At 45.4% G+C, this 15,294-nt stretch overlaps 1 pseudogene; it reads right to left on the bottom strand.

The window, feature by feature from the left end:
- Window positions 1-11,225: 11,225 nt before the first annotated feature.
- On the bottom strand, window positions 11,226-12,571 carry LOC147648120 (uncharacterized; annotated as a pseudogene).
- Between the last annotated feature and the right edge of the window lie 2,723 nt (window positions 12,572-15,294).

Here is a 15,294-nt window from a genome sequence, read left to right on the forward strand (position 1 = left end):
TCTTTTTACATGTGTATCCAGATGTATAGGTGTATATTTGCACTGATGCAGTTGTATGGATATTTAGATTGGGACAGTGACATTTGTATATTTTCAAATAGTTTTGTTTTATATATCTATATGTATATATATTGCATGAAATATATAGCATTTAATCTGTATTTCCATCTGTAGATTGTTGTATATGTATATATAGAGGTACTTAGTTCTATTTAAACATGTATGAAGTGGTATAATTGTATAATTCAATCTGTCGAATTCTTAATACCCTTAGTAGGGTTATTTAGAGGGAGACACTGATTTTTTTGTATTTCTATATGGGCTGTAAGTTTGTGGTAATCTGTAATAAATTAAGCTGTTAAACACCTCATTGATCTTTGTCTATAGTGACTTGTAGAGGTTAGCAATAAGTTAAGTTTTTGCTAACTGAAGTTGGTATTTGTATATTTTTACGTGGCATTGTTGTGCTAATCTAATAAATTACTTTTTTAAACTTAATTGAGATTTTTATAGTTCTGTATTGTCAGCGCAGGTGTAGCAATTTGTAATAAATGACATTTTTCAACTGAAATTGATTCATGTGTATTTGTGGATCAGCTGTGAGGCTGCATCAATCTGCAAGAAATGTCATTTATCAGCTGAGATGGGTGGTTTGTGATTTGTGCTATCCAAAGCAATGGGCAGATGTAAATGCGATGACGCTGGAGGATTTTGGCCATGAAAATCTCCAGCCACGCCCAGCACATGCCCCACTTGCGCTCAGGCTGGGCAAGGAAAGCGCAGATTTGGGATGGCAGCAGAGCCACACGTTGGCTAAGAGCTCGCTGCTGAGGCCTGCTGAGAAAACTCTGGGACTCTGCTGTGCGTAGAACTCCAAGCGGGAGGCAGCGGGGCAGGAGAAATCATTTGCAATGAAAAAAAAAAAAAAAAGAGAGAAATTGTGTCCAAACAGATGTGAGGATACTCTGGGAGTTTGATAAAATGCTCTAACTCACCACTGCCTAGGCTCATCTTCAGCAAAACTAGTCTGTTAAAAGCTGAACACCTTCCAGGAAAGATAGATTGCACTTTCCCCTTCACTTGCCGTGCTGTGTGAGTGGAAGATGTCCTTACCACAGGGAATTTTTGCCCTTCAGCACCTCCCTCACTCACATGAAATCAAAGATTACGTACTACCGCGTGGCACCATAAACGAAAACAGCCCTGCCCTCGTGACGGTATGTGCAAAGTCTTCCCTCCTCCTGTCCCCACATTGCACAAACTGAGCCATCCCCTTCCTGTCCAAACTGTGCCAGAGGTGAGTGAGGGCTCCAGGAGCTCAGGAGGGTGCAACACCACCACAGGTGGGAAGGTTTTGCAAAGCTTCCTAAGCATCAGTGAACTTTGGGTTTGCTGGTCTTCCGCTGGAATATTGTCCTACTCCTGAACGGTCTTGGAGGACACCGTGCCGCCAGCTCACGCAAGCGGAGTTTGTTTTCTTCAGGGCTTGAATGGAGGAAAATGCAAATGGTTATTTTTAGAGTGAAATTTGGGGTTTGGTGCAGCTGGGTGAGGTCCGTTATTTGCTGTGGAAAGTAGAGTAAAAGCTTTAAATTCGCAAGAGAAGCTGACTGCCAGCCCACACAGAGACCTGAATGAGGCCCAGGTGTGCTTGCTGCACGCTGGCCCAAGGGAAAAGCTGGAACAAAGTCCCCTTTTATTGTGGATTGAGCCTCTGTCCTGATGGGACACTTGTGGTTGGGTTCTTTTTCCCCCCTTGGACTGAGATTGATGAGAGAGAGGCAGTTTTCTCTTGTTCGGACTTAGTTCTTTATTCTTCTTTTCTCTGCATTACATGCATACAAGGTACAAGGAGCTACGTGCACTAAGATACAGAAAGGTGTAAAATGGCTAACAAAGATCTTCAAGGTTTCTTATATGTCCATTTACCCAATTAACAAATGCCAAGTAAATTATTTTTCTTAGTGACCCAATGACCCAACACCTGCACGCTGCACTGCGGCATTCTTTATCCAATCACTTACTACTACCCAAAAACCGCTAGAAGATGAAGAAGGAAGAAGAAGGAAAAGGAGACAACGCCCTAATTCCGCCATCTTGCCTCTTATTTCTTAAACTAGCTTAAACCTTGAAGTTTAATTTTCTCACCCAGTGACTTAAGAAAACTTTCTAATTTACAAATTTGCACTCCTAGTTTTTCTGTTGAACTGTAACAATTGTTTTAATGGTGTTATATGAAATGCAGTGCTTTCTTGGATGTCAGAGCCAGGTATCAAAGGTAAGGGCACACACTCTGTGCCTCTGACTCCAACAAGCCTCTATGTACTGCTGTCTCCGGGGCTGTTTGTTGTAAGACACGGTAATGCAGGCAGAAACTGTGGCTATGTGAGTTTCCAACAGCAACCTGCTCCTCCAGAGTGAGGGACGAGGCCAGCCCGAAAGCCTGAAAGGTGTTCTGGGTACTGCAGAAGGCTGTCCTTGTGCAGGGTTGGCATTCAAAGGGGACCTTCACACCTTGTGATGCTGACAAAGGGCAGCTGGCAGCCTTCCACAAAACACTTCTTTTGTCCAGCTCTTTGAAATGCTCCAGCCAACAACAATTCCTGCTACTCACACCAGCCCTTTCCAAGCAGGAGGAGTTTTGTATAGGCAGCCTGACAGTTCTCTTAGGCAAGAGACCAAAATACTCAGCTGAGTGTTACCAACTCTCTGTCAGAAGCGGCATCCTCAGTCCCTTATCTCTTGTTGTTGTCTCAGACATGGAGGAAATGGCAGGACATCACTGATCCTGGAAGGGAAAGCAGAAGGAGGAAAGGCAGTAGCTGTCCCTGGGGCCTTGGGAGCAGCGAGCGCGATCCAAAATTGGACCTCTGCTGGGTTGTGGAGATAAGAGTGACCAACCCAGCAATGCTCTGTGTGAGACTGGAGCCATCTGTGAATATGAGCATGGAAATATGACCTTGTAAAACAGAGAAAAGGTGTCCTTGGATATTTGCCAAAGCTTGGGCAGGGTCTGAGCCACCTGATCTAGTGGAAAGTGTCCCTGCCCATGGCAGAGGGGCTGGATCTAGAGGGTCTTGAATGTGCCTTCCAACTCAAGCTTCCTCTCTGAGCCTGAATTACAAACCCATAATGACAAAGAGAACACAGCCAACTTGGGTCCCTCCACCACATTATTGGAGGTTTCTGTAGTCACTTGTTGGAGACTAGTTTGTATCTGGAGAGATTTTCATGGTCCTGCAGTTTTTATTTGTGAACCTGAAGAGCTTCTCTTTGGCTTTGATTGAGAGCAGAAGTCTTGCTTTTACCAAAATTTTTGATCCCTTGGTGTTTTGGAGGGAGAAAAAGAAAACAACAAACCACCTGAAGTCTGCACTGAGGTGAAATGTAGCACAGAGGGCTAAGAGCTTACCAAGGCAAGAGACTCTCATGTAATTTAAACTGTTCCTTCCCTAACAGAAATATTTTCCCATTACATGTTGATTTCAACAAGCACTAGCAGAGTAAGTCAAATTCTCTTTTTTTGTTCTGGCCTTTTACATATCACTAAGGAAAGGTGAGGCTGTGTTATTCTCGGCTAGATTTTAAATTCTTCAGCAGTGAAAACTGAATTCAAGTCAGGGTCATTGACACTATAACTTACATACTGTTAAAATCTTGTATCCTTTTATATTTGCCTGGAGATTTGAGCCTGTTCCTTGACATGAAGAAAATACTGCATATGGGACTAATCCTTTTTTGGATATGAAACAGTTTTCAACGGAAAAGGGGAAGAAAGGCCTTACTTATAAGAAAGGTGGCTGCTGCAGCAAATACTTATCAGGACAAAAAGGCATGGGCTTTTTATTGTTATTTTTTACGTTATTGTGTGTGCATGAAACACTATTATTGAGCTTCTGTTTTCAAGACTATAAAAACACACAGTACAATGTGAATCTCTAATCTCTTTAATAGTGCAACTTCTGCTGGATTCTAAGAGTCCTGTTTAATTACTTTAATGCTTTGATCATTCCTATGAATGTTCAAAAGCCATTAACCATAGCATTCAGTCTTTGGCAGATATTTGGTCTTGAAGGAAAACTTTCTACTGATTTTTTTCTTATCTATTTTAAAACTCACTGGGTTTAGTTACTGTCAAGAGCTAGAAAACTAAAGCATGTGGGAAAGGGCTATGTATTGTAGCAAACATGTATGTTTTCAGAAAATGTCCTTTAGATAAAATCAGAATTTCCAAGGACTTTATCCTCTCCCTTTCCCTTCCCCCTTTCTCCTTTCTCCTTTCTCCTTTCTCCTTTCTCCTTTCTCCTTTCTCCTTTCTCCTTTCTCCTTTCTCCTTTCTCCTTTCTCCTTTCTCCTTTCTCCTTTCTCCTTTCTCCTTTCTCCTTTCTCCTTTTCCCTTTCCCTTTCTCTTTCCCTTTCCCTTTCCTCTTTTTTTCCCTTTCCCTTTCCCTTTCCTCATTTTTTCCCTTTCCTTTTCCCTTTCCCTTTCCCTTTCCCTTTCCCTTTCCCTTTCCCTTTCCCTTTCCCTTTCCCTTTCCCTTTCCCTTTCCCTTTCCCTTTCCTCTTTGTTTTTTTTTACCTTTTCCCTTTCCCTTTCCCTTTCCTCTTTGTTTTTTTTTAACCTTTTCCCTTCCCCCTTCCCATTTCTCCTTTCCCATTCCCTCTTCCCTCTTACTTTCTCTTATTTTCTCAGAGAGAGGTTTTTATAATCTGTCCTCTTCCAGGTGATTTACTACCTTCTTGCTCTCTATGTGGTTAGGCCACTAGAATGTTTGTCCCCTAAGGTTATATATTGTGGTGCCTTCCTTTGTTCTAGTCTGTGGTTGGTCACCCCCACAGACCTCCCCCTGGTTATTGTTGCTCGGCTTTTGGGCATCATCCCTATTTTCTTTTATTCCTTATTGAAGTGTTATTTTCCTGGTGCCAACCATTGCTTCAGCTCCTATTTATTCTCTCATCACCCTCTGCCCTGAAATCAGGAGACCTAAAGATTTGTCACAGCCACCCTCACTGCAACAAGTGGCGCCTGGAACAGGGACCCTGATAGTCAGGGTTTTCTGCGTCGGTTCAGTCAGCTGGGGTTGCTGACCAGAAGGTGCTCCCCTTTTATTTTTTTTTTTGTGTGTTGCCATATCGGGGCCTGACAGTTTTAGTCATCGATATCAAGGGACCTCAGCCAGGGGCAGCGAGGATGACTGTGAACTGTTTTGTTCACCTGTGGAGGACTGCAGGTGGGTTTTGGGGAAGCACGGGACATTAACAGCCCATTTTGCCACTTTGCCTTGAAAAAAAAATAATGGCTCAAGTCTTTAGCAACTTTGTGCATTCTGGTGGCTTTTCCCCCTAAGGTGGTGAGAGAGAGAGAGAGAGATGTTGGTGGCTGTATGTCTCTGGTACAAAAGAGTGTATATGGACATTTTAAATTAATTTCAATGGATCAGAACAAGAAATTCTCAAAGGAGGGATTGAAATTAATGGTGAGCTGGATTTCTACAAATTTTCCAGACGGCTCTGCTGATAAAATTTGCACCATCAAACTTTGGGACTCAGTGGAGGTTCAATTATATGATTTGTCAATAAAGAGAGACTCCATTGCACCCCGCATGCTCCCCATTTTCCATACCATCCTTGAAACCCTTCATCAGCAAGAAAAGTGTTGATCACCTGGTCTGTCAGTTACACCTAACCCGATACCTTCCCTGGAACCTTCCCTTTGCAAGCCTTTCACGATGTTCCAAGATGGTGCTATCGCCTGGACACCCAAGATGGAAAGAGTCAAAATGCGACTAGGGACCTCCTTCTCGGCTCCTCAAAATCCTTCCCCTGCGGATGCCTTTTTTGCCCAAGACCACTGCTCTAACTCCACCCCCGCACCCACAATCTCAGACTATGCCTCTAACATCAGTCAATCCACCTTGCCCTCGGGCCACGCCCCTAACACCGAGCTGGAATCCAGAACTCCACCCTGGAAGGCCACCACCCTAAATTAAGGCACTTCCATTTTAACATCCAGCAACATGACGGCACCCATTGCCTCGTGCTCTGGTAATGTGGCAGCTCCCAGGGACAAGACCAAAAAAACAGTGCTGCTGCTCTAATACTAATCTGAATGTTATTGCTCTGAGTTGTCCTTCTTCCTCAGAAGAGGATTCAAACTCCCCAGGCGTTGATGAGCTACTACCCATCTTCCAGCTCTGGAAAACCCCTGGGACTGCATCCGGAAGGCTGCAATTGAGAAAGGGGACTGGGAGATGGTCTCAAAATTTGCAGTTGCCCTGGTACAATATCCAAGACGGGGAACAAATGCAAATCCAAGGTATGACCCAATGGCTTATGGGGAAATCAAGGAGCTACTTAGAGCAGAGAAAAACCATAGGAGAGGGTTGCCGTACTTTAATAATCTGCTATGAGCCACATTTACCATCCATGTGTTCACCCTCCCATGATTTAAAATACTTGATAACTATTTTACTATCACTCACTGAGTATACCCGGGGGCAGGGCAGGAGCGTATGCGGACTCAGCTGTTAACCAAATATGCTAATGACCAAGCAAGGGCAGCGTTAACAATGGACCACCTGGCCAGGAAAGCACAATACAGCCAACCAGATGATCAGGCTGAGCACGTCCCCAGTCAAGCAAAAGTAAAGGATATGGCCTGGAAGGCAGTAGTTCAAGTGCTCAATGGCAGTATTCCCAGCCTTGAATATATAAGTATAAGATAGGAACCCAGAGAGCTCTATAGGAAGTTCATTGATCGCCTCAAGCAGGCAATAGAAAACTAGATCCGGGATGATAAAGCAAAAGATGAGATCTTGAAGTCATTAGCAGTTGCCAATGCAAGCCCAGAATGTAAAAAGGCTCTTTCTACATGCCCTACCTGTTCGAGTCTGGAATACAGAGTGTGTGCCCTTGTTTCTGATACTTAGTTATAAGATACAGAATATTATATTTCATATAATATGAAATTCATGAGCGTGTTTTCATGGTGATACATGAAAACAAATGTTAAAGTTAGACTGAAAAAACTAAAAGTGTAAGTGTGTAGATTAGAAAGTTTTTTTAAATCACTGAGTGAAAAAGAGTTTAGTTTAGAGAACAAGAGATAAGATGGAGGATTTAGGGTGTTGTCTCTTGTCCCTTCTTCTTGCTTCTTCATGTTCTTCTCCTAGAGGTTTTTGGGTAATAGTAAGTGATTGGATACAAAATGCCGCAATGCATCACAGAGGTGATGGGTCATTGGGGCATTAAGAAAAATAATATACATGTCTATTGTTAATTGGGTAAAAATAGGTATAAAGATAAAAGAACTGCGTATTTCAGGGCCTTTTTGTGCATCAGACACGAACTGTGCCACAAGGCCTTGTTTGTACCATCAGAAGAAAGAAATGTACCAGATTGCAAAGATTAACCTTGTGTAGCCAGCCTGGAGAGACGTGTTAAGTTTTGTGATGACCTTTTAATAAACACGAGAAACAAGATTCTAACAAGCTCGGGAGTTTTCTTCAAATCATAAGAACTGAGATAAGCAGGGCTCCCCACGAGGGATGATCCCAAAAGAATTCAGTCCACAGGAGGCTGAGAAATCCAAGAGTAAAAAGAAAAATACAGAAGAGATGCAGCAGAAACAGAGAAACAGAAAAAGGATTTTTTAGAGAAAAGTTACACTACCAAAGACCCATAATCCACACTTTTACAAGTGATTGGGGCCTGTAATCGCCTTGGGACAATAGAGCACTTGGCAACTGTACAAGCCCAGGCCATGGGGCAAGGAGTTGGAGAAACCCTAGTGGCCATGCAATTTCCTCTTAATGGTCCCCAGGGCCCTAACACTTGCTTCCAGTGTGGCCAGCAAGGGCATTTTAGAAAGGACTGTTCCTAGAAGGGAGGGGGATATTTGATTCCAGACAGAGTTCAACATCAGTTTGGGCAGAACCGCCTGAGAAGTCACAACAACAGGCAGCTATCAAAAAACTACCAGCAGAGCATGAGACAGTCTCACGCTGTGACAGAAATACTCAAGCTGACAATGCCCACAGTCATTAAAGGCCAAGTGATCGAGCTGTCCATCAAAAACCAGGTGGCACCAAACTCCAACATCTGATCTCCAATCTGCCAGCCACCTTGCCACCATGTGCAAAACTGGAGCTGGTGAGTGCCAAATCTGTTACTTTAACTGACTCTTTTACTCACGTGACTTCCACAGGACAGCTTGGGCCTGAAGCTCGGCTTTGTGAATTACTGATTCTAGGGAACTGCAGGTCGAGGACAGAGGGATTTTTTGTTTTTTCCCTTGGTATTGTCTGTAATATTGCAACAAGAAAGAACCATTTTAGCCATAAGCCCAGACCTTCCCTGCTTTATTCCCCAAGGACTGACAATCGCTTAAGCAATTCTATTACCAGATGTGACAGATGATGAGGCCGCAGGGTCCTTTGTAATGTGAACTCAGATCATTGGCTAAAACAGACCTCGATTAACCTGTGTTATGCAATCTAAAGGCAAGAAGATTGCCCACAGGTCATATAGACACTGAAGCAGACACGATGGTGATCGCAAAATCCAAGTGGCCTCCAGAATGGACTCTTATGCCAGCCTCTGGGATTCCAGCAGGAATTGGGGAAGATAGGAACAGCCTACAGAGCGCAGAGTTGGAAAAGATTGAAGGACCCAAATGACATCTTGCTACCACCAAACCCTTTGTGATCAGTGCACCTATAATCCTTTGGAGGAGGGACATTCTAACACAATGGGGAATCCACCTAGAGACGGATTTTTGGTTGGGGCCATTGAGCAGCATAGCACCTTTCAATTAACCTGGAAGACTGATGACCCCATATGGGTGGATCAGTGGCCCCTCGCTGAAGAAAAATTGGCTGTGCTCCATTCTCTAGTAGCAGAACAGCCTGAAAAGGTAACAACATAACACCCACTACCAGTTCCTGGAATACCTCCATTTTTATCATCAGAAAGCACAACAACAAGTGGCGGCTCCTACATGACCTCAGGAGTATTAACGAGGTTATGGAGGACACGGGCGCTCTCCAACCAGGCCTCCCCTCACCAACCATAATTCCTAAGCACTGGTATTTAGCCACCATTGACCCGAAGGACTGTTTTTTTTATATACCATCACATCTAGACGATGCCCCTTGTTTTGCTTTTTCTGTACCAATCGTTAATAGATAAGCTCCTCTTTGGAAGTATCACTGGACTGTACTGCCCCAGGGCATGGAAAACTGTCCTACCATCTGTCCGTGGTTTGCTGCCAAAGTGTTAACACTGGTTCCTGAGATTCACCTAGACGTCATGATTTACCACTACATGGATGACATTCTCCTTGCTGCTGAAGGCACCATAGCACTGGATGCGGTGTTAAAGACCACCATCGCTGCCACCCAGCAGGCAGGATTAACCATCTTGGAGGAGAAAATCCAGCAGACCGCACCTGGAGGTACTTGGTACTTTCCTTCCCAAACCATACATCTACAGCCCTTACAGCTTAACAAGAACCCACGGACATTACATGATATGCAAAGACTTTGTGGAATTATCAACTGGGTGGAAGAATTCAGCAGATCCCAACAAAAAACATCAAACCATGCTTGCAGCCGCTGGACAAGGATCCACCAGAGGGACCCCCAGGTGCACCCAAGAACAAGAACCACCAGGTGACAGCTTCTACACCCAGATCGGACAGCTCTGCAGAAGATGATTGATGAGAAGCTTCTGTTCACCTTCCTCAGCCATGGTTTGAGACCGTGCTCCTTGCAGGTGGCTGGGTAGTCACACAGCCAAAGCAGAACCTATGGGTAATCTTGGCTAAAGCCATAAAACAGGATACCCTATGCCTGTCAGTTGCTAGCCTTTTCCACTAGTGATGACCCCTTTTCCACTTGCCTAGTGGGGTTGCCTATGGATGTGTGGCCGATAACTGAGGATGCCATCTGTAGTATGCAAGGTGATGAGGCAAATGGGAGCACAGCCCTGTCGAAACCTGGAACTACTGGACCCAGAAGCTCCTGCATGCACCACTCGAACCTCAGGAGCTAGAAATTCTTGGCTCTGTAAGAATGGATTTTTGCATTAAATTTTACTACGGAATGTTGCGGCTGGTCCAGGGGTCAGCCCGACCTCTGGCTGCAGCAGACTTCCCAGATAGGGGTCCCGCAAGGAACAGCCGTCCAGGGGTAAGAGGGTGTCCGGTCCAGTGTTTCCTCATTTTTGCCTCATGACCGTTACAAGAACAGAGACTAAGACCCCCAAAGACCCCAAGAGACTTTGTACAGGGGTTCTGACCTGGTTGAGGTGGATGCTGGCCAAGCGATTATTTGCAGGTGTGTTTGCTGCGTTACCATGGTACACTGCCTTCATTCCTGCTGGTGAGCAGGGACTTGGGAAGAGTGGCCTGTTCTGTACCTTACACCTGCTTCCCAAAGCAATGGGTCTCATCACAATAGCCTATGGATTTCTAACCCACCTCTTGGCCAACCGTCCCTCACTTTGAAACAGACTATAAAAGTGACTTTTCTAAATTACTTTCTTGGAGAGACATCTCCCCATGGAAGAAGACACCAGTGCCCCTGTCTCGTCCATTGGTAGCTATAACCCCCCCTTCTTTCTCTCTCTACTTTGTCTCTTTATCCCTCTCTCTATCTCCCTCTCATCTATCGCATAGCCCATGTAGTTGGCACTAAAATAAAGAGGCATTGTTGCTATTGTGATTTAACTGAAATCCCTTGGTGTCCTTTTTGCACTCTGAGATCAAACGAACCTCTCACAACTCCTGCTTGTCTTAGCGGATCGTGACAGGGTCCCAGGCAGTTTCCAGCCAGGGGTAACCTGTATGAGCTGGGCCTGAGGCTTCAAGCGATTAGCTGTTTTAGACGTGATTCCAGCTCAGCTCAGCTCAGCTCAGCTCAGCTCAGCTCAGCTCAGCTCACTCATGGGTTACCCCAGCTGATGCACGAACGAGAGATGGGAGGCCGTCTAGCATTCCGCAGAGTCCTTTATTGGCAGGCTTCTGCGAAGGTGGCCAGTGACTGCCACATCCACTGAACTGGGCAAAAGCTGGGGTTTTTATAGGGAGGGGGAGAATTGGGAAAAGGACCAATGGTTTAAGACCAGGGTAAAATGACCACTAGTTTACAAGGAGATAACATGGGGTCCCAAAGCAGGAAGGGGTTCACAGTTTGGTCACCATGACTAAGTAGTTTTGTTTTATCTTAGGGAAGAGACCTCCAAGGCAGAAGCCTTTTGGAGGACTGGACCTCCTCTACAACTCCCCTCTCTGTATTTAGTAAATAGGCTTCTCCAATAGCTCTTTCAAAGCAATGGAGAAGGCACGAGAACATAACTAATACAATAATGATCATAATAAAAATCCACAAAATTCCCTTAACTAAAGATGACACCCATCCTGCTAGTCCCCATTGACCGAGAAGGTCATTGACCCAGTCCGGGTTGTTTTCCACTTTTGAGTCTTTCACTAGTTCCTTCAGTTTCTGGATGTTTGTGTGGATAGATTTTGAGCATGGAGAGAGGCTGAAGCAGCACATCCCTTCAAAGTCTTGGCAGCCGTGTCCTTGGGCAAGTAGTAGGAAGTCAATCACAGCTTGATTTTGTAGGGATGCATGTTTCCTCATCTTTTAAAAGATCACTCAGGGCAGCAGATGTCCCGTTAGCCTGTTTGCTAAGTCAACACCCCAGGTAATTTATCTCACCAAGGTCTTTAGCTGCAGCTACCCATGGTAAGAATAGGGAGACAGCAGCTCTCTTTGGTTTGTTCCAATTGTACAGTTTAGGATCACAATTTTCATCAAATTCATTGTAGGATCTCTTTCGACATTTTAATTTGCATTCTCAAATTTCTCAAGTTTCAAATTATGTACTAAGGTGGTATTTGGAGTGAAGGTAGAAAGTGTGCCAAGGCTACAGGGACCCCCCCTGGAGGCACGAGGGGTTCCCAGCCGATACATGGTCACCACAGATAAGAAACATTCTCTGTGCCAACACTTTGGGGTGGAGAGAGGACACGGAGAGTATGCAACAGGTGTAATTACACCAGTCTGGATAATTACAGGCTTTGTTAATTGGTGATGTCTTTTCTGTATGTGTTTTTTGTCTGGTCAATCTCTGGCCAATGTTAGCTTGGTTGTTTAAAGTAAAATTTGACACAGCATGTTGCCTTGGAGGACCCAGAAGGTCCAGTTCTTGGGGTTCCTCTGGAGCATTTGACAACATTTTTGTCCACTTGTCCCAGGTATCTACCGGACTGGGCCTCTTGCCTGTGGTGCAGAGGAGCTCTGAATTATAGATGGGTCAGTCATCTGCTGGGAATCCCTACCAGCCACCAAGGGAATCCCCACCAGACAAATGGAAAGTGGGTTGTCAATGCTACTCATGGATAGGCACATGTTATCTTGTTTCAGTGTCCTTGCTAAGGTCACCCAAACATTATGGTTAGGCTGTGGGCTAATCCAGCTGAAGGCATATGGCATGGCAAAGAGCATCCAGGCAGCAGTGAGGACAGCACCAACGGAGGTGATTTTCATCTTTGGACAGGGATGGGGCTTCTGATAGGGAGTATCAGCAAAATTTGTTACCTTTATGGTGGGAGGGGAGGTTTAGGGTTTTCTTCCTCATCCCTTCCCCCACCCCATTTTTTTGTTGTTGTTGATTTTTGTTTCTTTTGTTGTTTTCTTGTTTGGTTTGGTTTTGGGGTTTTTTTGTGGTTTGGTTGGTTTTTTTCTTTGTTTTTTTTGTGAGTTTTTCTTCTGGGGGGGCAGAATGGATATGAGGCATCGGGGTTTTGGCAGGGGTTGAAGGAGGGGAACAATAGGGTTTTCTAGGGAAAAAGGGGTAACAACGTGTAATTTTGGTAGTTTGGGCACATCGCGATAATAGCCTTTGCTTGATCTTTTGAGAGCTTGAACATTCTGATGAGGGCAGGTACATTTTGATGATAAAAGGCATGTGACAACTTTGCCTGAGCAAAGATGTCAGGGACGTTAGAAGTTTCTATTGACACGGCCAGTGCATCCACCTTCTTGTTCCCCTCTGTGATGGCACCTGGCAGGTCGATGTGTGACGTCACATGCATAATACAGTAAGGTTGTTTTCTGTGGGATATTAAACAAGTTAATGCAGAGATCAATTGGTCTAATTTTGGATTGGAAACGTCTTTGAGAAAAGCGCGTTCTGCCCTCATAGATGTACCAGCAACACGAGCTGAATCCGTGTTTTTAAACCCAAATTAAAGGGTTCGTCTTTGAATTTGTCAAAGGCTCTGATGACAACTGCTAACTCGGCTGTTTGTGGAGATCCCTCCACTATTTGGACATCAGATCCCCAATTTTGAGTCTTGGGGTCCTTCCAGGTCATTACAGACTTGTGGGATGACCCTGAGCCATCTGTAAAAATGGTTAGAGCTTTGAGAGGTGTCCTACTTTGGATTAATTTTGGGGTCAGATTAAAGGCTGCATTAAAAAGTTTGTGCTTTGGTATGTGAATGGAAATTTGGCCTGTATAGGTATCCAGGGTGAACTAGGAGGTTTTCATTCGTCTGGCGCAAATGTTCCAGGTCTCCAGTAGTCAGTGGCATGTGAACTCACCCTGCAAGAGAGTGGAGGCGAGTTCTGGCCTTTTTAATTAGATGTGCCATGATTACTTGAAAGGTGATTGTGAAGGAAGCCCAGTCTAACAGGCATCCTCCCTGAGAGATGTACCCCCTAAGATTAGGAGAAACTGCCTAGTCATGGTGACTAAGCTATGGACCCCTTCCTGCCTCAGGACCCCATGTTATCTCCCTGTTAACTATTGGTCATCTTATCCCAGTCTCAGACCATTGGTCCCCTTCCCAATCCTCCCCTACCCTATAAAAACCCCAGCTTTTGCCCAGTTCAGTGCTTAGATCATCACTGGCTCCCTTTGCTGAAGCCTGCATTAAAGACTTTCTGTGGAATGCCGTATGATCTTCCCGTCTCTTGTCTGTGCCGGCTGGGGTAACTGCTGAAGGGAGCTGGCTAGGCTGAACAGAGCTGATCACAGAGCAGAAATCACCTTCTAAAAGAGCTGGTCACCTTGAAGCCTTTGCTCGTGCTCCTGGCTGGAGACTGCCTGGAAACCCCGGATGGCGGCTCCATCCCCGGGATGTCTGTCTGGGCTGTTCCTGGCAGAAGCTGGGGGTCCGACAGGCCCCCAGGCCCCAGCCACAACAGGTGGTAATTGTTTTTGTAGGTTGATTGTAAAGATCCATTCAAGTATCAACAGAGGGTCTCTGAGTTGAGGGTCCCATTGGAAAATTAACCATGGAAATGGGGGGACTTTCCCAGAATGACAAACTGGAAAGGCAGGCTGGGCTCAAAGCGAAGGGCTTGGTGTGAAGACAGGGCTTCTTGGACTTTGGTGATGGTATCTTGGGCTTCTGGTGTGAGAGTGTGCGGAGAGTCCAGGTCTCCACTGCCACGGAGAAGACTGAAGAGGGGGACGAGGTCCTCTGTTGTAATGCCTATCAAGGGATGTATCCAGTTGATGGACCCACACAAATTGTGTCTCTCAGGGTTTTTGGGTCGTCTCGGATGGCGAGCTGCTGGGGTACAATGGTTCTTTCACGAATTTGGAGTCCGAGATAAGTCCATGGGCTGGTGTACTGCATTTTGTCCTCATGAATCTTGAATCCTGCTTTTTCTATGGTCTCAATGGTCTTTTTAACCGCTTTGTCCAAATAAGTTTTTTCTGAGGCACACACCAGGATATCATCCATATTGTGGTGGATGGCTGCATCTGGGAATAGCTTCCGGATGGGGGACAGATACGTGAGCAGTGGACCACTGGCATATAGTTGGGCTGTTCTTTAGGCCTTGAGGGAGATAAAACCAATGGTATCTTTTGAGTGGAGCCTCTCTGTTAAGAGAGGGAACAGAGAAGGCAAAGCGGGGGGGGGGGGGGCATCTTGGGGGTGCGGCGGGATGCTGAAGAAACAGTCTTTGATATCTACGGTGTCAAGAGTCCAGTCCTGAGGCAGCATCGATGGTGAGGGCAGGCCAGGCTGGAGGGGACCCATGTCTTCAATGACCTCGTTGATCTTGCAAAGATCGTGGAGGAGTCTCCATCTGTCCTTTCCAGGCTTTTTCAGCACTAGGGAATTCCAAGGGCTGGTGGTCTCGACGATGTGGCCCTTGGCAAGCTACTCTTCAGTTAGGGCTTCCAGTGCGCACAACTTCACCTTCAAGAGGGGCCACTGCTCGACCCACACTGGTTCCTTGCATTTCCAAGTGAGCTGAGGAGTAGATG

The sequence above is a fragment of the Cyanistes caeruleus genome, chromosome Z (assembly GCF_971803275.1).
Source record: "Cyanistes caeruleus chromosome Z, bCyaCae1.hap1.1, whole genome shotgun sequence".
Classification (NCBI taxonomy): Eukaryota; Metazoa; Chordata; class Aves; order Passeriformes; family Paridae; genus Cyanistes; species Cyanistes caeruleus.